This window comes from Stylophora pistillata, chromosome 2 (assembly GCF_964205215.1).
Source record: "Stylophora pistillata chromosome 2, jaStyPist1.2, whole genome shotgun sequence".
NCBI classification, from domain to species: domain Eukaryota; kingdom Metazoa; phylum Cnidaria; class Anthozoa; order Scleractinia; family Pocilloporidae; genus Stylophora; species Stylophora pistillata.
Window position 1 is genome coordinate 22,230,449 of NC_142520.1, and position 23,459 is coordinate 22,253,907.

The 23,459-nt window shown below is 37.6% G+C and overlaps 2 pseudogenes; both read left to right on the forward strand.

The window, feature by feature from the left end:
• The first annotated feature begins 15,050 nt into the window (after nucleotides 1-15,050).
• On the forward strand, nucleotides 15,051-16,143 carry LOC148737783 (uncharacterized; annotated as a pseudogene).
• Nucleotides 16,144-20,614: 4,471 nt separating this feature from the next.
• LOC148737784 (uncharacterized) lies at nucleotides 20,615-23,028 on the forward strand (annotated as a pseudogene).
• The last annotated feature ends 431 nt before the right edge of the window (nucleotides 23,029-23,459 follow it).

Sequence of the window (23,459 nt, forward strand, 5' to 3'; positions counted from 1 at the left end):
AGTGCACTGGATTCGTACCTCCAAAGTCGTGAACATTTTTTTCAGATCAACAAAATTTCTAAATTTCGTGTAGACTGTGACAATGTTTACAGTGATTGCACTGTAAGTTTAATTGACTGGCTCATTTAAAATGAATTGTCACTATAGGTGTCACCAGGCTGTTTTTTGTTTTTTCGCTTTTTGTGTTTTTTTTTGTTTGTTTGTTTGTTTGTTTTTTTCATTCGTTCGTTCGTGCAAAGAAGAATAAACAGAAGAAGTCTGAAACACAGCCTTGAACACTGAACTACATAGAACATTCTTGACTTGATAAAGAGACTACTTAAAGAAGAGGGGAAGGGTCTAACAAATTCCCTTACAAATTTTTCTTTGATAATCCATTTTTGCGAACGAATACAATGCATGTTTTAGAGGAAGTTTCTTAATCTATATTCTAGTGCGGCTTTATTAGGACATAAGCAATGATATACATGAAATATGCAATATAACCCACGCATTCAAATGTTTGTTTTGAAGGTGGGATTTGACTTCTTCCTCTTACGCCAATATTAAGAAAGACTCCAAACTTACAGCGAAGACAGCCGGGTATTGCTACTGAAAATGCCTGATGGTAATTTCTTCAATTGGTTGTTCTGCAGCCGCCTGCCAAAGTTTAGTATATTTAGTATAAATTACATAGCATTTGACAACAAAGGTCGGAGAATAAATATGCTTAAATCTCTTCCTCATGTACATATACGAGGGCCTAAAATATACACTTCATCAAACCAATGTTGTCACTGATTTGATATCTCCATTTTAGTCTAACATCTCAAGGCACCAGAGAGGATAACAAGCTATAACCTGTGACAATATGAATTGAGATAAATTGGATTTTTTTAGCTCTGAAAACAACTTGATTCTTACAAATGATTTTCACCTTCTTCCTATTACCTATTGTTGTAATACACAAGGCTTGACATTACACACTGTCATGTATGGTAGTCCTCATAGTAATGCAAGCGACACTGAGTAGGGGATAAGGGGTGAGTAAATTAACAGCAATCGGGTTTGGAGCGGGAAATATTGGATTTTTCATATAAAACGTATATTGAAAATAGTTTGTTCAAGATTACATAAAACCTGTTTTATTGTGCACGCACAGATTCATATGATACGATCAGGCTTATTTCGCATAACAGGGAGGCCGGAGTAAAATCTGTATCTGTATTGACTGCCTGGTAAGCCACAACGACAACTCATTACGGACGACAGTTTACAGGAAACCGACACGTACCGACAGATTACTAGACGAGTCATCCTACCACCCAACATCACACAAAGCCACAACTATCAGAACTCTAACACGACGCGCACAACTAGTATACGACTCAACAGACAGCTTATCCGACGAGAAAAAATACCTTCACCGTGTTTTTTCGAGGAACAACTACAACAACGACTTCAACCGACGAAACACTCACGCCCCACTACCTCTACCGAAACAAACGACACCGCAACCCCTACGACTACAGCAACCGTACCGTACATAAAAGGCATGTCTGAAAACATCTCGCGCATCTTACTACCCTTCAATATTCGCGTCGCCCACAAACCTATCACCACACTACGTCAGTTACTAACCAACGTTAAAGACAAAGACGAACCGAGGAACAGACAGGGAACGATTTATACGATCAATTGTTCCGACTGCCAAGCCTCCTACATCGGTGAGACTGGCAGAAACCTCACGGACGGGCGACGAGGAAGGTGATATCAGCGATCACATTGCTGAACACCATCGACTTACCAACCACAACATTGACTGGGACTCTGCGCAATGCCTAACCTACAGTACTGACTATTTTCAACGACTGACTCTGGAAAGCTGGTTTACTAACTTAGAACAGACTCCCCTAAACAGATTTCAACAACTACACGCTCCATACAAACGACTCATTCACGACATAAACATCACAAACGACCGAAAAATAACGACCTAACTTAACCGACAGATCGAAACTGACCAATCACGACCGACTTACGTCAATTGAGTCTTAGAGCCAATAACATCACGGCAAAACCAACCGATCATTTCACAAGAACTGGAATAAGAACATTCTACTGACACAACAATCATTCACTTGACTCTGCTGATGACTTCCACCTAGGTTGTCGAAACGTCAGTCACTACCACCGACAACAATCCTTCTCAGGACCACACTCACCCGGACGATCAGACTACACCTTCACATGAAAATAAATTTGTTGAAGATTAAATGAAACCTGTTTTATTGTGCATGCGCATGCACAGATTCATATGATACGATCAGCTTATTTCGCAAGACAGAGGGAGGGAATAAAATTTTTATCTCTGCTAAGGAATTAGCCGAAGCTTTTAAAATCAAAAGAAACCTGACATAGTAGTCTTGCATTCAAGCTGTATTAGAAAAACTCTGCATATTTTATGATTACTGATGTCCGCTCCTAAGGGTGGATAAGAAGATTATTCGAACACGGATTTGTCTAAATCAGAACAAGCAGAAAGTTTAAATGTTTCAAATATGGCTGCTATCATATTTTCTTCTATCCTGGGTTTTTTTTCCGCTATTGGTTTTGAACAATTTTCTTTCAATTTACGCCTGAATCTAAACAAAATATTTCTGGTTCAATATTGAACACCTTTTTAATAGGTTGAATGTTTCTATCGCCCCGCGCAAACTTAAAACTTAAAAGTAAAAGGCATGGAAAACAACAAAATAACTTATAATAAAAGGAAACAAGGTAACCAAGTTCTTCTTACACTGTAAGTTAAGAGTCTGAAAAAAGTGTAATCAAGAAGCTTTCCTATTGCCTACTATCGTTTCTTTTGCCCAAGCATTATCGGGGCCACTATGTTGCATTCTTTTTGGAAAACAAGTCACCTTTTTCTGCTCTGCCAACCGCAAAACTCCCCTCCTCCACCCCATACGAGTTTCTCGAGGCAAATGACTGGTGATCTTTTTTTCCGTGTCCTCTGAAAACTCCGATACCAAAAACAACTAATCTTCTCACGCTGTATTTTTTTCGGTCATCACTTTAAATATTATTTTTAGCAAGTAAGGAAATATTATTCTAAAAATTGTTCGCATTGTAACCAAAACAAAATATTCCACGCGGTATCACGGCTCTAACATAATATGAAAGTTGTAACATTTGATGATATTCTACTAGATATATACACTGTAAGTGTCATTGTTCCTGATTATATGTACTTAGGCTGACTTTAGGTTGAGAAATGAAAATATTATTAAACAATATCTCTTATATTACTAATTATATTCTTCTCATGCGAGTGTCAGATAGGTTTATTTGATTTAAATTGATTCTCTTTTTACCATAGTCACCTTAGTTCTTGTAGAAATTAAAGACTCAAATAGTTCTTACGTATATATTTCGTCACAATATATCTGAAGCGTTATTCCTTAGGGTAATTTATTTTTTATTGGTAGGGATATTGGTCTACAGCCTCTTTTCCTTTCAACCTTCCGCCCAAGCTCCCTAAAAAATACTTTGAATTCACAGCAGAAAGAAGATTATCATTCATTTCATTTCTTAGCCTGGTAACCCGTAAAGCCTTTTACCGCGAAAAGGACGCTAGGGAGTTTACGCCGGCAGAATCAAGCGGAAGTGGACGAGTTTCCTCCCCCCTAGGATGAAAGAAATAAGCCTCGAGTGGCTCCGCAACTTTCCATATCCCGCCTCCTTCCTCCCAACCTAAACCTTGAAGGGTAAATAGGCTAAGACTCTGTGGACTTGGTTGATATACATGTATCATAAGGATGGTCTGATTGAAGACTGCAAAGTGTGGCCTTATCTATCAATATTCTATTTTAAACAATAGTAATCTTTTTTTTTAACTTTGGTGAATATGTCTGATCATTTCAGTGTAGTAACTGTTACAACTATCTCTTCAACACTTTCGTTTTCCCTGTGCATTGTCCTTTTAAATTGCCTGTAGGATTAAAATTAGGAGGAATAGTCTTCATTTCTCACTCACAGTTCCTCTAGGTTGGCATTGTTCATGAATATCTCTTTTGGTAAGTCCTCCAACTGGTTGTTCTGGAAGTACCTGTCAACAAATGATGGCAGTTAGTTTGTGTAACGAGCGTTCAGCTGCATTGCTGATATAAATGCAATATCGTTATCATCAATACCTTGAAGTGGTGAGAAATGTTTTGGGTAAGAAGCAAAGCTACTGATACTGCAAGAGATTCATATTTTGAGCCAAACGTGTCCACTGCATTATTACATTTCGTTGATCGCGCGGAGCCGATATATCAGACATCCATCCATGTAACATGTATTAGCCATTAGCCAATCCTATTTTTGAGAATCCACAGGGCGTTCGTGCTTTCTTTGGTGGCATTTCCTTTACCATTAAGAAATGAACTGAGAAGACAGTCGTTTTGTCAAGGAGCATTTGAAACAGTGTATCAATTTTTCGTAATAAGGTGCTGCGCAGTAATGCAAAATTAAAAGCCTAACCTTGTGGAAAGGAAGCTTTTTCTTTGCCATTATGAAATGTAAGGAGAGATAATTTTTTCGCAATTTTTGTAATTTTGTCAATTAATTTACAAATGTCATTATGGGCCAGCCAAAGACCAGCACGTGGTAACGATGACTGAAGCTAGATCAGGTAGATGCTGTGAATACATCACAGTGTCGGTGTGTTGATAATATATTTTTGTTTTGACATTTCGTTTACGCCAATTTGTTATTCCTTAATTTAGAACTTTTAGAAGTTTTCGGGGTTTTCATTTAAGCCGAATGATCTCGTTACTTTACTTATCGCTGTTTGGTCTCTTGATAGTTTGGTTAGATTGACGTCTCCGTGTTTAGTTAGTGCTTTTCAGATAGAAAATTATAGTTAGAGTTTTAGTCCAGGATAAGACACCGTGTAATCATGATCCTTTTTGGAATAAAAGACAAGTCTAGATCGTAATTCTCGATAAAGTAATCACGATCCGCGAGCAACAGTAAGCAACAACTTGTAATACACTCAGGACCTACGGATTTGCATGCATATATATCGCATGTATTTAATCTATTCTAGGATATGCAGTTCGTTTTTTGGTTAAGAGTAAGTGTGTAACGGACGCGAGTAAACGCTTTTCAATTTAACCGCAGTGTACTACACTTTATTCGCACAATACTTTGGTCATTTCTTCAAGTATAGATTCCAGTTCTCCGCTTTGATATAAGAACGCTCCAAAGAATAGGATAAAAAAGAAAGAGAGAAAGATTCTTTGTTTGACGGTCTATCGCATATGCGTGTATCAAGCCAGGAATCGAGATGCAATTCTAGCCTAAAAAAGAAACATTTGCAGCAAGAATGATTTTTCTGTTAACTTTTGTATGATATCTCCTTGATATATCAGTCCGGAAAGTACTGAAACTACAGTGAATTTTATTTCAGGCCTACATGTATCTAGAATATAGATTTTCCTTTGGTCGAAGGGCACATTTATGCAAGAGTATTTTCTTATATTTCCTGACGAGAATTTATTACACATTCTAATAATGAGTAATTATTTGTAATTTGACCAAGTAGATAAAAAAGTCATGTGCAAGAGTGTTCACTCCAAGTTTGCAGATTTAAGATAGCGCATACGGTTACGATAATCTCTACCCTTGTAATATGAACCCAGCTGTAATATGAACCCACAACAATCATTCACTTGACTCTGATGATGACTTCCGCACAGGTTGTCGAAACGTCAGTCACTACCACCGACAACAGTCCTTCTCAGGACTACACTCACCCGGAGGATCAGACTACACCTTCACATGAAAATAAATTTGTTGAAGATAAAATGAAACCTATTTTATTGTGCATGCGCATGCACAGACTCATATGATATGATCAGGCTTATTTCGCAAGACAGAGGGAGGGAATAAAATTTTTATCTCTGCTAAGGAATTAGCCGAAGCTTTTAAAATCAAAAGAAACCTGACATAGTAGTCTTGCATTCAAGCTGTATTAGACAAACTTTGCATATTTTATGATTAGTGATGTCCGCTCCCAAGGGTGGATAAAAAGATTATTCGAACACGGATTTGTCTAAATCAGAACAAGCAGAAAGTTTAAAAGTTTCAAATATGGCTGCTATCATATTTTCTCTATCCTGGGTTTTTTTTCCGCTATTGGTTTTGAACAATTTTCTTTCAATTTACGCCTGAATCTAAACAAAATATTTCTGGTTCAATATTGAACACCTTTTTTAAAGGTTGAATGTTTCTATCGCCCCGCGCAAAATTAAAAATTTAAAGTAAAAGGCTTGGAAAACAACAAAATAACTTATAATAAAAGGAAACAAGGTAACCAAGTTCTTCTTACACTGTAAGTTAAGAGTTTTAAAAAAGTGTAATCAAGAAGCTTTCCTATTGCCTACTATCGTTTCTTTTGCCCAAGCATTATCGGAGCCACTATGTTGCATTCATTTTGGAAAACAAGTCACCTTCTTCTGCTCTACCAACCGCAAAACTCCCCTCCTCCACCCCATACGAGTTTCTCGAGCCAAATGATTGGTGATCTTTTTTTCCGTGTCCTCTGAAAACTCCGATACCAAAAACAACTAATCTTCTCACGCGGTATTCTTTTCGGTCATCACTTTAAATATTATTTTTTAGCAAGTAAAGAAATATTATTCTAAAAATTGTTCGCATTGTAACCAAAACAAAATATTCCACGCGGTATCACGGCTCTAACATAATATGAAAGTTGTAACATTTGATGATATTCTACTAGATATATACACTGTAAGTGTCATTGTTCCTGATTATATGTACTTAGGCTGACTTTAGGTTGAGAAATGAAAATATTATTAAACAATATCTCTTATATTACTAATTATATTCTTCTCATGCGAGTGTCAGATAGGTTTATTTGATTTAAATTGATTCTCTTTTTACCATAGTCACCTTAGTTCTTGTAGAAATTAAAGACTCAAATAGTTCTTACGTATGTATTTCGTCACAATATATTTGAAGCGTTATTCCTTAGGGTAATTTATTTTTTATTGGTAGGGATATTGGTCTACAGCCTCTTTTCCTTTCAACCTTCCGCCCTTGCTTCCTAAAAAATACTTTGAATCCACAGCAGAAAGAAGATTATCATTCATTTCATTTCTTAGCCTTCTAACCCGTAAAGTCTTTTACCGCGAAAAGGACGCTAGGGAGTTTACGCCGGCAGAATAGAGCGGAAGTGGACGAGTTTCCTTCCCCCTAGGATGAAAGAAATAAGCCTCGAGTGGTTTCGCAACTTTCCATATCCCGCCTCCTTCCTCCCAACCTAAAACTCGAAGGGTAATTAGCCTAAGACTCTGTGGACTGGGTTAATATACATGTATCATAAGGATGGTCTGATTGAAGACTGCAAAGTGTGGCCTTATCTATCAATATTCTATTTTAAACAATAGTAATCTTTTTTTTTTAACTTTGGTGAGTATGTCTGATCACTTCAGTGTAGTAACTGTTACAACTATCTCTTCCACACTTTCGTTTTCCCTGTGCATTGTCCTTTTACATTGCCTGTAGGATTAAAATTAGGAGGAATAGTCTTCATTTTTTACTCACAGTTCCTGTAGGTTGGCATTGTTCATGAATATCTCTTTTGGTAAGTTCTCCAACTGGTTGTTCTGCAAGTACCTGTCAACAAATGATGGCAGTTAGTTTGTGTAACGAGTGTTCAGCTGCATTGCTGATATAAATGCATTATCGTTATCATCAATACCTTCAAGTGGTGAGAAATGTTTTGGGTAAGAAGCAAAGCTACTGATACTGCAAGAGATTCATACTTTGAGCCAAACGTGTCCTTTGCATTATTACATTTCGTTGATCGCGCGGAGCCGATATATCAGACATCCATCCATGTAACATGTATTAGCCATTGGCCAATCCTATTTTTGAGAATCCACAGGGTGTTCGTGCTTTCTTTGGTGGCATTTCCTTTACCATTAAGAAATGAACTGAGAAGACAGTCGTTTTGTCAAGGAGCATTTGAAACAGTGTATCAATTTTTCGTAATAAGGTGCTGCGCAGTAATGCAAAATTAAAAGCCTAACCTTGTGGAAAGGAAGCTTTTTCTTTGCCATTTTGAAATGTAAGGAGAGATAAATTTTTCGCAATTTTTGTAATTTTGTCAATTAATTTACAAATGTCATTATGGGCCAGCCAAAGACCAGCGCGTGGTAACGATGACTGAAGCTAGATTAGGTAGAACCTGTGAATACATCACAGTGTCGGTGTGTTGATAAGATATTTTTGTTTTGACATTTCGTTTACGCCAATTTGTTATCCCTTAATTTAGAACTTTTAGAAGTTTTCGGGGTTTTCATTTAAGCCGAATGATCTCGTTACTTTACTTATCGCTCTTTGGTCTCTTGATAGTTTGGTTAGATTGAGGTCTCCGTGTTTAGTTAGTGCTTTTTAGATAGAAAATTATAGTTAGAGTTTTAGTCCAGGATAAGACACCGTGTAATCATGATCTTTTTTGGAATAAAAGACAAGTCTAGATCGTAATTATCGATAAAGTAATCACGATCCGCGAGCAACAGTAAGCAACAACTTGTAATACACTCAGGACCTACGGATTTGCATGCATATATATCGCATGTATTTAATCTATTCTAGGATATGCAGTTCGTTTTTTTGGTTAAGAGTAAGTGTGTAACGGACGCGAGTAAACGCTTTTCAATTTAACCGCAGTGTACTACACTTTATTCGCACAATACTTTGGTCATTTCTTCAAGTATAGATTCCAGTTCTCCGCTTTGATATAAGAACGCTCCGAAGAATAGGATAAAAAAGAAAGAGAGAAAGATTCTTTGTTTGACGGTCTATCGCATATGCGTGTAACAAGCCAGGAATAGAGACTCAATTCTAGCCTAAAAAAGAAACATTTGCAGCAAGAATGATTTTTCTGTTAACCTTTGTATGATATCTCCTTGATATATCAATCCGGAAAGTACTGAAACTACGGTGAATTTTATTTCAGGCCTACATGTATCTAGAATATAGATTTTCCTTTGGTCGGAGGGCACATTTATGCAAGAGTATTTTCTTATATTTCCTGACGAGAATTTATTACACATTCTAATAATGAGTAATTATTTGTAATTTGACCAAGTAGATAAAGAGGTATGTGCAAGAGTGTTCACTCCAAGTTTGCAGATTTAAGATAGCGCATACGGTTACGATAATCTCTGCCCTTGTAATATGAACCCAGCTGTAATATGAACCCTCAACAATCATTCACTTGACTCTGATGATGACTTCCGGACAGGTTGTTGAAACGTCAGTCACTACCACCGACAACAATCCTTCTCAGGACTACACTCACCTGGAGGATCAGACTACACCTTCACATGAAAATAAATTTGTTGAAGATTAAATAAAACCTATTTTATTGTGCATGCGTATGCACAGATTCATATGATATGATCAGGCTTATTTCGCAAGACAGAGGGAGGGAATAAAATTTTTATCTCTGTTAAGGAATTAGCCGAAGCTTTTAAAATCAAAAGAAACCTGACATAGTAGTCTTGCATTCAAGCTGTATTAGACAAACTTTGCATATTTTATGATTAGTGATGTCCGCTCCGAAGGGTGGATAAGAAGATTATTCGAACACGGATTTGTCTAAATCAGAACAAGCAGAAAGTTTAAAAGTTTCAAATATGGCTGCTATCATATTTTCTTCTATCCTGGGTTTTTTTTCCACTATTGGTTTTGAACAATTTTCTTTCAATTGACGCCTGAATCTAAACAAAATATTTCTGGTCCAATATTGAACACCTTTTTAATAGGTTGAATGTTTCTATCGCCCCGCGGAAAATTAAAACTTAAAAGTAAAAGGCTTGGAAAACAACAAAATAACTTATAATAAAAGGAAACAAGGTAACCAAGTTCTTCTTACACTGTAAGTTAAGAGTTTTAAAAAAGTGTAATCAAGAAGCTTTCCCATTGCCTACTATCGTTTCTTTTGCCCAAGCATTATCGGGGCCACTATGTTGCATTCTTTTTGGAAAACAAGTCACCTTCTTCTGCTCTACCAACCGCAAAACTCCCCTCCTCCACCCCATACGAGTTTCTCGAGCCAAATGATTGGTGATCTTTTTTTCCGTGCTCTCTGAAATCTCCGTTACCAAAAACAACTAATCTTCTCACGCTGTATTTTTTCCGGTCATCACTTTAAATATTATTTTTAGCAAGTAAGGAAATATTATTCTAAAAATTGTTCGCATTGTAACCAAAACAAAATATTCCACGCGGTATCACGGCTCTAATATAATATGAAAGTTGTAACATTTGATGATATTCTACTAGATATATACACTGTAAGTGTCATTGTTCCTGATTATATGTACTTAGGCTGACTTTAAGTTGAGAAATGAAAATATTATTAAACAATATCTCTTATATTACTAATTATATTCTTCTCATGCGAGTGTCAGATAGGTTTATTTGATTTAAATTGATTCTCTTTTTACCATAGTCACCTTAGTTCTTGTAGAAATTAAAGACTCTAATAGTTCTTACGTATATATTTCGTCACAATATATCTGAAGCGTTATTCCTTAGGGTAATTTATTTTTTATTGGTAGGGATATTGGTCTACAGCCTCTTTTCCTTTCAACCTTCCGCCCATGCTCCCTAAAATATACTTTGAATCCACAGCAGAAAGAAGATTATCATTCATTTCATTTCTTAGTCTGGTAACCCGTAAAGCCTTTTACCGCGAAAAGGACGCTAGGGAGTTTACGCCGGCAGAATCAAGCGGAAGTGGACCAGTTTCCTCCCCCCTAGGATGAAAGAAATAAGCCTCGAATGGCTCCGCAACTTTCCATGTCCCGCCTCCTTCCTCCCAACCTAAAACTTGAAGGGTAATTAGGCTAAGACTCTGAGGACTGGGTTGATATACATGTATCATAAGGATGGTCTGATTGAAGACTGCAAAGTGTGGCCTTATCTATCAATATTCTATTTTAAACAATAGTAATCTTTTTTTTTAACTTTGGTGAATATGTCTGATCATTTCAACTATCTCTTCCACACTTTCGTTTTCCCTGTGCATTGTCCATTTACATTGCCTGTAGGATTAAAATTAGGAGGAATAGTCTTCATTTTCGACTCACAGTTCCTGTAGGTTGGCATTGTTCATGAATATCTCTTTTGGTAAGTCCTCCAACTGGTTGTTCTGCAAGTACCTGTCAACAAATGATGGCAGTTAGTTTGTGTAACGAGTGTTCAGCTGCATTGCTGATATAAATGCATTATCGTTATCATCAATACCTTCAAGTGGTGAGAAATGTTTTGGGTAAGAAGCAAAGCTACTGATACTGCAAGAGATTCATATTTTGAGCCAAACATGTCCACTGCATTATTACATTTCGTTGATCGCGCGGAGCCGATGCATCAGACATCCATCCATGTAACATGTATTAGCCATTGGGCAATCCTATTTCTGAGAATCCACAGCGTGTTTGTGCTTTCTATTGTGGCATTTCCTTTACCATTAAGAAATGAACTGAGAAGACAGTCGTTTTGTCAAGGAGCATTTGAAACAGTGTATCAATTTTTCGTAATAAGGTGCTGCGCAGTAATGCAAAATTAAAAGCCTAACCTTGTGGAAAGGAAGCTTTTTCTTTGCCATTATGACATGTAAGGAGAGATAATTTTTTCGCAATTTTTGTAATTTTGTCAATTAATTTACAAATGTCATTATGGCCCAGCCAAAGACCAGCGCGTGGTAACGATGACTGAAGCTAGATCAGGTAGAACCTGTGAATACATCACAGTGTCGGTGTGTTGATAATATATTTTTTGTTTTGACATTTCGTTTATGCCAATTTGTTATCCCTTAATTTATAACTTTTAGAAGTTTTCGGAGTTTTCATTTAAGCCGAATGATCTGGTTACTTTACTTATCGCTGTTTGGTCTCTTGATAGTTTGGTTAGATTGAGGTCTCCGTGTTTAGTTAGTGCTTTTTAGATAGAAAATTATAGTTAGAGTTTTAGTCCAGGTTAAGACACCGTGTAATCATGATCCTTTTTGGAATAAAAGACAAGTCTAGATCGTAATTCTCGATAAAGTAATCACGATCCGCGAACAACAGTAAGCAACAACTTGTAATTCATACCTGTAAAGATTAACCTCATACAGGAAATGACAAGATGTCTTTTGGCCCAAAAGGTTGTAGCTGAATCTGGTTTTATATATATCGCATGTATTTAATCTATTCTAGGATATGCAGTTCGTTAAGAGTAAGTGTGTAACGGACGCGAGTAAACGCTTTTCAATTTAACCGCAGTGTACTACACTTTATTCGCACAATACTTTGGTCATTTCTTCAAGTATAGATTCCAGTTCTCCGCTTTGATATAAGAACGCTCCGAAGAATAGGATAAAAAAGAAAGAGAGAAAGATTCTTTGTTTGACGGTCTATCGTATATGCGTGTATCAAGCCAGGAATGGAGATTCAATTCTAGCCTAAAAAAGAAACATTTGCAGCAAGAATGATTTTTCTGTTAACTTTTGTATGATATCTCCTTGATATATCAGTCCGGAAAGTACTGAAACTACAGTAAATTTTATTTCAGGCCTACATGTATCTAGAATATAGATTTTCCTTTGGTCGAAGGGCACATTTATGCAAGAGTATTTTCTTATATTTCCTGACGAGAATTTATTACACATTCTAATAATGAGTAATTATTTGTAATTTGACCAAGTAGATAAAGAGGTCATGTGCAAGAGTGTTCACTCCAAGTTTGCAGATTTAAGATAGCGCATACGGTTACGATAATCTCTACCCTTGTAATATGAACCCAGCTGTAATATGAACCCACAACAATCATTCACTTGACTCTGATGATGACTTCCGCACAGGTTGTCGAAACGTCAGTCACTACCACCGACAACAATCCTTCTCAGGACTACACTCACCCGGACGATCAGACTACACCTTCACATGAAAAAAAATTTGTTGAAGATTAAATGAAACCTATTTTATTGTGCATGCGCATGCACAGATTCATATGATACGATCAGGCTTATTTCGCAAGACAGAGGGAGGGAATAAAATTTTTATCTCTGTTAAGGAATTAGCCGAAGCTTTTAAAATCAAAAGAAACCTGACATAGTAGTCTTGCATTCAAGCTGTATTAGACAAACTCTGCATATTTTATGATTAGTGATGTCCGCTCCTAAGGGTGGATAAGAAGATTATTCGAACACGGATTTGTCTAAATCAGAACAAGCAGAAAGTTTAAAAGTTTCAAATATGGCTGCTATCATATTTTCTTCTATCCTGGGTTTTTTTTCCGCTATTGGTTTTGAACAATTTTCTTTCAATTGACGCCTGAATCTAAACAAAATATTTCTGGTCCAATATTGAACACCTTTTTAATAGGTTGAATGTTTCTATCGCCCCGCGCAAAATTAAAACTTAAAAGTAAAAGGCTTGGAAAACAACAAAATAACTTATAATAAAAGGAAACAAGGTAACCAAGTTCTTCTTACACTGTAAGTTAAGAGTTTGAAAAAAGTGTAATCAAGAAGCTTTCCCATTGCCTACTATCGTTTCTTTTGCCCAAGCATTATCGGGGCCACTATGTTGCATTCTTTTTGGAACACAAGTCACCTTTTTCTGCTCTACCAACCGCAAAACTCCCCTTCTCCACCCCATACGAGTTTCTCGAGCCAAATGATTGGTGATCTTTTTTTCCGTGTCCTCTGAAAACTCCGATACCAAAAACAACTAATCTTCTCACGCTGTATTTTTTTCGGTCATCACTTTAAATATTATTTTTAGCAAGTAAGGAAATATTATTCTAAAAATTGTTCGCATTGTAACCAAAACAAAATATTCCACGCGGTATCACGGCTCTAATATAATATGAAAGTTGTAACATTTGATGATATTCTACTAGATATATACACTGTAAGTGTCATTGTTCCTGATTATATGTACTTAGGCTGACTTTAAGTTGAGAAATGAAAATGTTATTAAAGAATATCTCTTACATTACTAATTATATTCTTCTCATGCGAGTGTCAGATAGGTTTATTTGATTTAAATTGATTCTCTTTTTACCATAGTCACCTTAGTTCTTGTAGAATTTAAGAGGCTGTCCACCTAAGAACGGATAAGGCAAATTTGGGACCTTCACCGATTTCCGTGATTTTTACCGTAAAAGTCGAGACTTCTATCCCATGAACAAATATTGCGTTTAGTTTGAATCAGTCCGGTTTTTTCATCTTTAAGAGATATTTTTCAAGGTGACCTCAAAGGCACCCAGTTTCCCCCCCGGACCTCCATTATTTAGCTACAAAAGTCGATCGCTGCTGAAGCCGTATTTTCAACTCTTAAAAGCTTTCTATTTTATATGTCTAAGATCAACCCTCTGCCACTACGTTAACGGTCAAATGATTGCACTGCATATATTTTTCACTGAGTTATAAAGTTTTCAAAATACTTACCTCGAGCACTGAAATTTGTGCTGCGTGAGGTACATGTGGTTGAAAGCTATTTTCTCTTATGTGGGACCTAATCTAGAGTCAAATCTATTACAGCCTATAAGCACTTACACCTAATAAGTAAATTATGGAATAAAACTTTTGGCCACTCTTCATGGCGCATCGGAGAGGGCTTTGCAAATTTCACAAATATTCGCCATTTTGATCGAAATCAAAGATAACGCGATCCGGCCAACAGGTAAATTTGGGATCTGAGAACTTGTTACAAATCATAAAATAAAACTGAAGAGCGGATTTTTATATTAAAAAAATACATATCATGCGACTTATTCGCCGTTAAGTTGAAAACATTAGTGTTCTAAAGAGGAAAGACCTGTGTTTATAGTTAATAAATTATGCAAATTAGCATTCTTTAAAATTGTGTCCATAATTTTTTTTTCTACGATGTTCTTAAACGCAAAGAGCTGTCTCTTTTAACTGAAGAGCATATTATTCCATACTTCTAAGGCAAGGTATTTTTTGAGTTTATGGCCATTTTCATCTCCCACGAAGCGCTGATTAAGTAAAACAGCAGTGTTTGTTTCGCACGCTTATCGCCAACTAATTCAGTTTTCATCAACCACAGAGAAGTGGACATCGAAGATCTTACCAGTAATATTTCCTTAACCTCTCTTCAGTAGCAAGAGATGTTTTTTTTTCCGGCAAGACGCAACAAAGCTCGTTTTCCTAACAGCTTCTTTTATCGGTCAGCGGGCAGGTATTGAAGTCTTTCGGTATGACTTTTCAGAGCCACGGTATGGCAAGGATTGTGTGATCGTATCCTGTTCCCAGTGAAAACATGCATCCGATGTTTCTACAACGAAGGACACGACATTCTAACAGCGGGAGACATGAGAAAGGCGCACTCTGAGAGACCAGTGAAAGGTACATCCGCGTGCGTATGTGAAGTTGACGAGTCTAAGAGAACCTTAGAAGTGAACAAGATAGATTGTTTTAGCAAGCTACACAACATCCAGTTTGGGGAAAAAAGTATACGTGCGTGGAGGTCGTACGGAATAGGGCGTGGCAAGGAGATTTCTTACGACCAGCTAGTTTCAAATGAGCAAGGGGACACCGCTCTCGTTGTAAGTAAGGAGTTCTTCCCTTTTCACAATGCACGTGTGTATGAATACACAGTTCCTGGAACAGAGGGTTCAAATGAAGACGATGATTTGGACGATTCAAAGATGGACATGTTTGAATGTTCGGAGCCTGGATGCGTGAAGAGTCTCCAAACGTTTTCAGAGCTCGAGTTACATTAGAACGTAGGGGACCATTGTGTGAAGGATGAAAGGCTGTCAAAAACAGTATATGATAAACTCCGTAGAGATTGGGCAGAGAGGTTTACTACATCAGTCAGCATCACTGACGAACCACAGTGCGAAACTAGTACCCACCAGGTTGTACGTGACTCAATGCCTCCAGTAAACACTGTCAGTATGGGCTGGGCCCTACCCAAGCCACGAGCAGGATCTACTAGATTCAGTTGCAAAGTTAAGAATTATTTAACAGCAAATTTTGATCAAGGCGAACAATCAGGGCTAGAAGCTGACCCTCAGCAAGTTTCGAATGATATGCGAAAGGCAGGCAAGCGACGAGCAAAATAATAGGTTGTTTGACCGAGACGAGTGGCTTACCAAGAGCCAAGTGTAGGGGTTTTTCTCTCGCCTTACAGCAAACAGAAAAAGGCAACGAACACCCTCAGAAATCAAGCAAAATCCGAAGAAACTGTCCCTAGAGGAAGAGGAAGCTGAACGACAACGGCTGATGGAACACATCCTTAATGAACTAAAGCTGCAGCACCCTCTGTCCTACGATGCCTTTAATCTGTGCGAGTGCGCAAAGGAGAATAAGCTTAGTCTTTTTAATGTAGCAATGCTCAAAGAAATCTCGTTTTTTGAAGTACCATTTAAATCGAGAGACAGGAAAAAAGACCTTATTAAGCAACTGATGTCATTTATACAGGAGTGCCAATGCTTTAATTAAACTATATCAGAAGCTGCGTAGCCCAGGAAAACAAATGATGGTGCCTGTGGAGCGAGTTTGTTTTAGAACAATAGGCACAGCCTCAAAGTAACCTGATAAACAGTTGTACTCAGCGAATTAACGTAATCACTTCTGAGAAAATTCGCGAAAATCTCTCAAAATTTGTCGTCATTAAGTTTGTGGCGATGTTCTTAACTCGCAAAAATTAAAAGCGAAAAAAAAGAAACGAAAAAAATACTACCCTGACCGTGGGAGATGTTAATAGCATTTACGCGTAAATATAGGTTTGTGATTTTCTTAATTTCTGAGTTTTGCAGGAGTTTATTAATACCAGTTTCGATCATTTGTATTATTTTTCAATTTCTCCCGGCAGGATTCTCCTACTCTCAATGACTCAATCATATTGCATATCTTCGGGATTCGCGTTTGGTTCGACTACAAGACAAACCTCTGAAACTAGATGTTGCGTGACCAGGTGTAACTGACTCAGTCACGTTGAAAAAGTAAACATGTAAATTTCACCTCTTCAACAAATACCGTTTTGAAATGATGAATATATGAATACAGTATATTGGAACTGCAGAACGAGAAGAAGTTCATCGCAATTATAGACGAAACTTTTAATTTGAGAAAATAAACCTGAAAAATTCATGCTTGAACGTAATTCGAGCTCTTGACTTTTGCAACACCGCCGGTTCAGCGCTCTTACCATTAGGCTAACAAACCAACTGTGATGCCATTCTAGAAATGATTTTGAACAACTTGCTAACCACTTAAAAGGAAAACTTTAGCAAATAGCTGGAAGAAATGGTCAAATCTGGCAAATTGGCCACAATAATAAACACGAGTGAAATGAACAACTTTTTCACCAACAAATTCCGTTGGCACGTCGTTGATAACTGAAAACAAAGGCTAGCGCTCTTGAACATTAAGTAACTTTCTCAAGTCCAAAAGGGATACAACAGTAACGTTTCCACTTCTATAGAAACTATTGTTTGCATGGTCAAATATTGCTACGGAAACTATTTTGGACGCGTGTGTCGAAAAACAAGGAACGCATGCAGCTAATTTGCATATGACTACAGAGAAAGATTAATCTGAAACATTTCCTCCATGCCATGTAAAACAGACAAAACAATATTTTTATCGATTTGATACTTCATTAAGGAGTTGCTACTTTATCTTCAAGCAGTTTTAGGCCGTTAGGGCTTAGAAATCGGATTCATGTGCGGATCGTGTTATCTTTGGTTTCGATCAAAATGGCGAATATTTGTTAAATTCGCAAAGCTCTCTGCGGCGCGCCATGAAGACTGCCCAAAAGTTTTATTCCATAATTTACTTATTAGGTGTAAGTGTTTATAGGCTGTAATAGATTTGACTCGAGATTAGGTCCCACATAAGAGAAAATAGCTTTCAACCACATGTACCTCGCGCATCACAAATTTCAGTGCTCGAAGTAAGTATTTTGAAAAATTTGTAACTCAGTGAAAAATATATACAGTGTAATTATTTTACCGTTAACGTAATGGCAAAAGGTTGATCTTAGACATATAAAATAGAAAGCTCGTTAGAATTGAAAATACGGCTGCAGCAGCCATCGGCTTTTGTAGCTAAATTATGGAGGTCGGGGGGGGAAACCGGGTGCCTTTGAGGTCACCTTGAAAAATATTTCATAAAAAGTGAAAAAACCACACTGGTTCAAAATAAACGCAATATTTGTTCATGGGATAGAAGTCTCGACTTTTACAGTAAAAATCAGGGAAATCGATGAAGGTCCGAAATTTGCCTTATCCGTTCTTAGGCGGACAGCCTCTTAAAGACTCAAATAGTTCTTACGTATATATCTCGTCACAATATATCTGAAGCGTTATTCGTTAGCGTAACTTATTTTTTATTTGTAGGGATATTGGTCTACAGCCTCTTTTCCTTTGAACCTTCCTCCCATGCTCCCTAAAAAATACTTTGAATACACAGCAGAAAGAAGATTATCATTCATTTCATTTCTTGGCCTGGTAACCCGTAAAGCTTTTTACCGCGAAAAGGACGCTAGGGAGTTTACGCCGGCAGAATCAAGCGGAAGTGGACGAGTTTCCTCCCCCCTAGGATGAAAGAAATAAGCCTCCAGTGGCTACGCAACTTTCCATATCCCGCCTCCTTCCTCCCAGCCTAAAACTCGAAGGGTAACTAGGCTAAGACCCCGTGGACTGGGTTGATATACATGTATCATAACGATGGTCTGATTGAAGACTGCAAAGTGTGGTCTTATCTATCAATATTCTATTTTAAGCAATAGTAATCGTTTTTTTTTTAACTTTGGTGAATATGTCTGATCATTTCAGTGTAGTAACTGTTACAACTATCTCTTCAACACTTTCGTTTTCCCTGTGCATTGTCCTTTTACATTGCCTGTAGGATTAAAATTAGGAGGAATAGTGTTTATTTTTGACTCACAGTTCCTGTAGGTTGGCATTGTTCATGAATATCTCTTTTGGTAAGTCCTCCAACTGGTTGTTCTGCAAGTACCTGTCAACAAATGATGGCAGTTAGTTTGTGTAACGAGTGTTCAGCTGCATTGCTGATATAAATGCATTATCGTTATCATCAATACCTTCAAGTGGTGAGAAATGTTTTGGGTAAGAAGCAAAGCTACTGATACTGCAAGAGATTCATATTTTGAGCCAAACGTGTCCACTGCATTATTACATTTCGTTGATCGCGCGGAGCCGATATATCAGACATCCATCCATGTAACATGTATTAGCCATTGGCCAATCCTATTTCTGAGAATCCACAGGGCGTTCGTGCTTTCTTTGGTGGCATTTCCTTTACCATTAAGAAATGAACTGAGAAGACAGTCGTTTTGTCAAGGAGCATTTGAAACAGTGTATCAATTTTTCGTAATAAGGTGCTGCGCAGTAATGCAAAATTAAAAGCCTAACCTTGTGGAAAGGAAGCTTTTTCTTTGCCATTATGAAATGTAAGGAGAGATAATTTTATCGCAATTTTTGTAATTTTGTCAAATAATTTACAAATGTCATTATGGGCCAGCCAAAGACCAGCGCGTGGTAACGATGACTGAAGCTAGATCAGGTAGAACCTGTGAATACATCACAGTGTCGGTGTGTTGATAATATATTTTTGTTTTGACATTTCGTTTACGCCAATTTGTTATCCCTTAATTTAGAACTTTTAGAAGTTTTCGGGGTTTTCATTTAAGCCGAATGATCTGGTTACTTTACTTCTCGCTGTTTGGTCTCTTGATAGTTTGGTTAGATTGACGTCTCCGTGTTTAGTTAGTGCTTTTTAGATAGAAAATTATAGTTAGAGTTTTAGTCCAGGATAAAACACCGTGTAATCATGATCCTTTTTGGAATAAAAGACAAGTCTAGATCGTAATTCTCGATAAAGTAATCACGATCCGCGAGCAACAGTAAGCAACAACTTGTAATACACTCAGGACCTACGGATTTGCATGCATATATATCGCATGTATTTAATATATTCTAGGATATGCAGTTCGTGTTTTGGTTAAGAGTAAGTGTGTAACAGACGCGAGTAAACGCTCTTCAATTTAACCGCAGTGTACTACACTTTATTCGCACAATACTTTGGTCATTTCTTCAAGTATAGATTCCAGTTCTCCGCTTTGATATAAGAACGCTCCAAAGAATAGGATAAAAAAGAAAGAGAGAAAGATTCTTTGTTTGACGGTCTATCGCATATGCGTGTATCAAGCCAGGAATCGAGATTCAATTCTAGCCTAAAAAAGAAACATTTGCAGCAAGAATGATTTTTCTGTTAACTTTTGTATGATATCTCATTGATATATCAATCCGGAAAGTACTGAAACTACAGTGAATTTTATTTCAGGCCTACATGTATCTAGAATATAGATTTTCCTTTGGTCGGAGGGCACATTTATGCAAGAGTATTTTCTTATATTTCCTGACGAGAATTTATTACACATTCTAATAATGAGTAATTATTTGTAAATTGACCAAGTAGATAAAGAGGTCATGTGCAAGAGTGTTCACCCCAAGTTTGCAGATTTAAGATAGCGCATACGGTTACGATAATCTCTACCCTTGTAATATGAACCCAGCTTCTGGCGATACATCTGGAGTTGAGCACATTCGAATAATCCCGCGGAGAAGCTCTTACGGTTCAGAAGTTATCGCCGATGTTGTAGATCGAATCTTTGACAAGTTAAAAAGCAATATTGATACTAAACTTGGAGCCTTTAAGGGCAGTATTCATTTCCAAAGTATCCGATTTCCGGATAAGGATATCTTATCCTTTCTGGATACCTGTTGACATCGCCTTATTTTTTCCTAAGGATTTATGATTGCTTGACCCGTAATTGACTTAGGTAAACTTTATTACTTTGCATCTTCATAGACAACCAAGTTCTGTGGAATCCTGTCGTCTTTGTAGTTCAAATGGAAATATTTTACCGAGTTTTTCTTTGGGTGACAAATTGTATCAAAGTGTTCCACTTAAGAGGGGGGGGGGGTGGGGAGACGATATTAACTTTGACAATTTACGATGAATCGTTCTCGATTTTGATGGTTGTTTGTTTAATTCTAGGTCCTTAACAGTTGACTTTTAGTAGGAAGATATCAAAACTTTCTGTTTTTTAACATAAATAATTTCTCCAGTGACTTTCAGATCAAGCAATTCTCTGGAGAAATGCATTGAGGCCTAATTCGAATTCCTTTGATAATTGTTAGATCCAAACAATATCTTAATTCCCGAAAGCATAGTCACAGAATCAGGTGACGAAAGAGATTAAAAAGCTGCGAAGGATTACCCTTCGTGAACACAGGCTCGCGCCTGCACTCTCATGCTCAAAAACTAATGGAAAATAAATGGGAGGGTTGAAAAATAAATAAACCCCGTTCTGGCTTGCTGGTTTGTCATGATAATGTCCTTGGCTAAGATATTATCCTCAAAATTTGATATTTGCCCTCGAAACTTCGCTTCTCGGCTAGATATTCATTTTTCGGACAATCTCTCAGCCGCGGACATTATCAGCCGACATACCAGCCGCCGGCCAGAAGAGGTTTATTTACCAAATAGCACAGGGATTTTAAAATGAAGAATTGAATGAGGGACGGTGAACGGTGTACAATTATGATAAATTCTGAAAAAAAAAATGCATAAATGTTTCATATTTCCCGCACCGTGCACTCTCGTACTATCCCGGTATCTATTTTATTCGTGAGCTTTTGTGCTTAAAAGATATTGGTGTGAGAAAAAAAATAAATAATAAAAAAGATTGGAACATTTTTCAGAATCTGCACCCGGAAATATTGTTAATTAATTAACTAATTATAATTAATTAATTATATAAATACGATGGCCGGTTGCTATGTAAATTCCTCCCGTTACTATCTTAGAGGTCACGTGACGACTCGTTCACGGCTTGAGCAGGTTTAAACACGAGGGTGCGCTATAAATAGGTTGGTTCCGCCCCTCGATATTAGCTCAAATGAAAGAATCATTCAATATTGCGACCAACGGTCTGACCGTACGTGAAACGGTGTGCATGGAAGACGCAGTAAAAGTATTATTTTGGATAAAAAAATTAGAAGATATTGAGTCTTGTTGACTCTCATTCCCATAATTTAGCTTATTTGGATTTTATTTGGCACCAACACATCGTTCGGCCGTTCAAAGTGCGATCTACGGTCGACTATGCAGTCGTACAGTTGTATTTTCAAAATTCGCGCGTGTAATTTCGACTTTCATCCCCAAGCCCCTTATACACATCGGTTAAGAGAGCCTTCAGATTATTCCCATTGAAACTAGCGGCGTCATAAATAATGCATGCGCAGTATTATCGCTGACAATGCCTCTAAGTGCGATTAGCAGCCTGCATTTCAGAACTCTAGTGGTTGTTCGGCAACATTCTTAGCTGTCGCTGCTCGAAGGATATTTATTGTGAATTTTGTGCGTTATGGCTGACGGAAATAACCCATCTATGTGCAAGAAAAAGCGTCCAACAGATCGAGGTCCAGTTCTCTTTCAACAGAGAGCTTCCTCAAGAGAGCAGACTTCTTGGCATCAAAGACCGCGTCAAAATGGCAAAAGGTGCGCTAAATCTAACAAAAGCGACCTCAAGTACACAGAATGCGGATCTGATGGAGGCTCTTCTGTTGGATTTTGAGGAGAAAATGGAGAGGAAAGGACTGAAATCGAGCCAACTGAGCTTATCATCAACTGGAAGCACAGCTAGTCCGGACCCCTCTCTTGTTTCTACACCATCTACCACACGGTTTTCTTTTCCTTTAGCGTCTTCCACTCCATCTTCGTGTATTTCTTTACCTTTCTCTGATGCTGTTTCTCCAATTTCCCCTCCACATGCAGAACATACACCACAAAGAATGCAGATCACTACGCCTTCAGCAGAGAACGACCCCATATATCTCTGTAGCGAGGGAGCTCTGCGAACTCTGTATTTTTGGAGCAACTTCAGAATACCCGGCCACTCACGCCCTTCATAAATCGAGTGCTCCCGTGGTCCGCAGTCCGCGCTGGACCAAGAAATAAAATATATTTGCGAAGAGAAAGAATAAAGTGGTACCGCTGACAAACCCACCGATGTCGATGAATAAGTAGTAAACTAATTTATAACACAAGTGCTACCGCAGTCCGCAGTCCCGCAGTGGATGAATAAATAGTAAAGTAATGTTTACACTGAACTGCTACCGCGGTCCGCAGTAACGAAGTGGATAAATAACTAGTAAGGTAATTTTTAAAAACAAGTGCTACCGCAGTCCGCAGTCCCGCAGTGGATGAATAAATAGTAAACTAATGTTTAAACAGAACTGCTACCGCGGTCCGCAGTACCGAAGTGGATGAATATGTATGAAATGAAGCGTTCAAATGAAGTGCTACCGCTGTGCACACTACCGTAGTAGATGAATATGTAGAT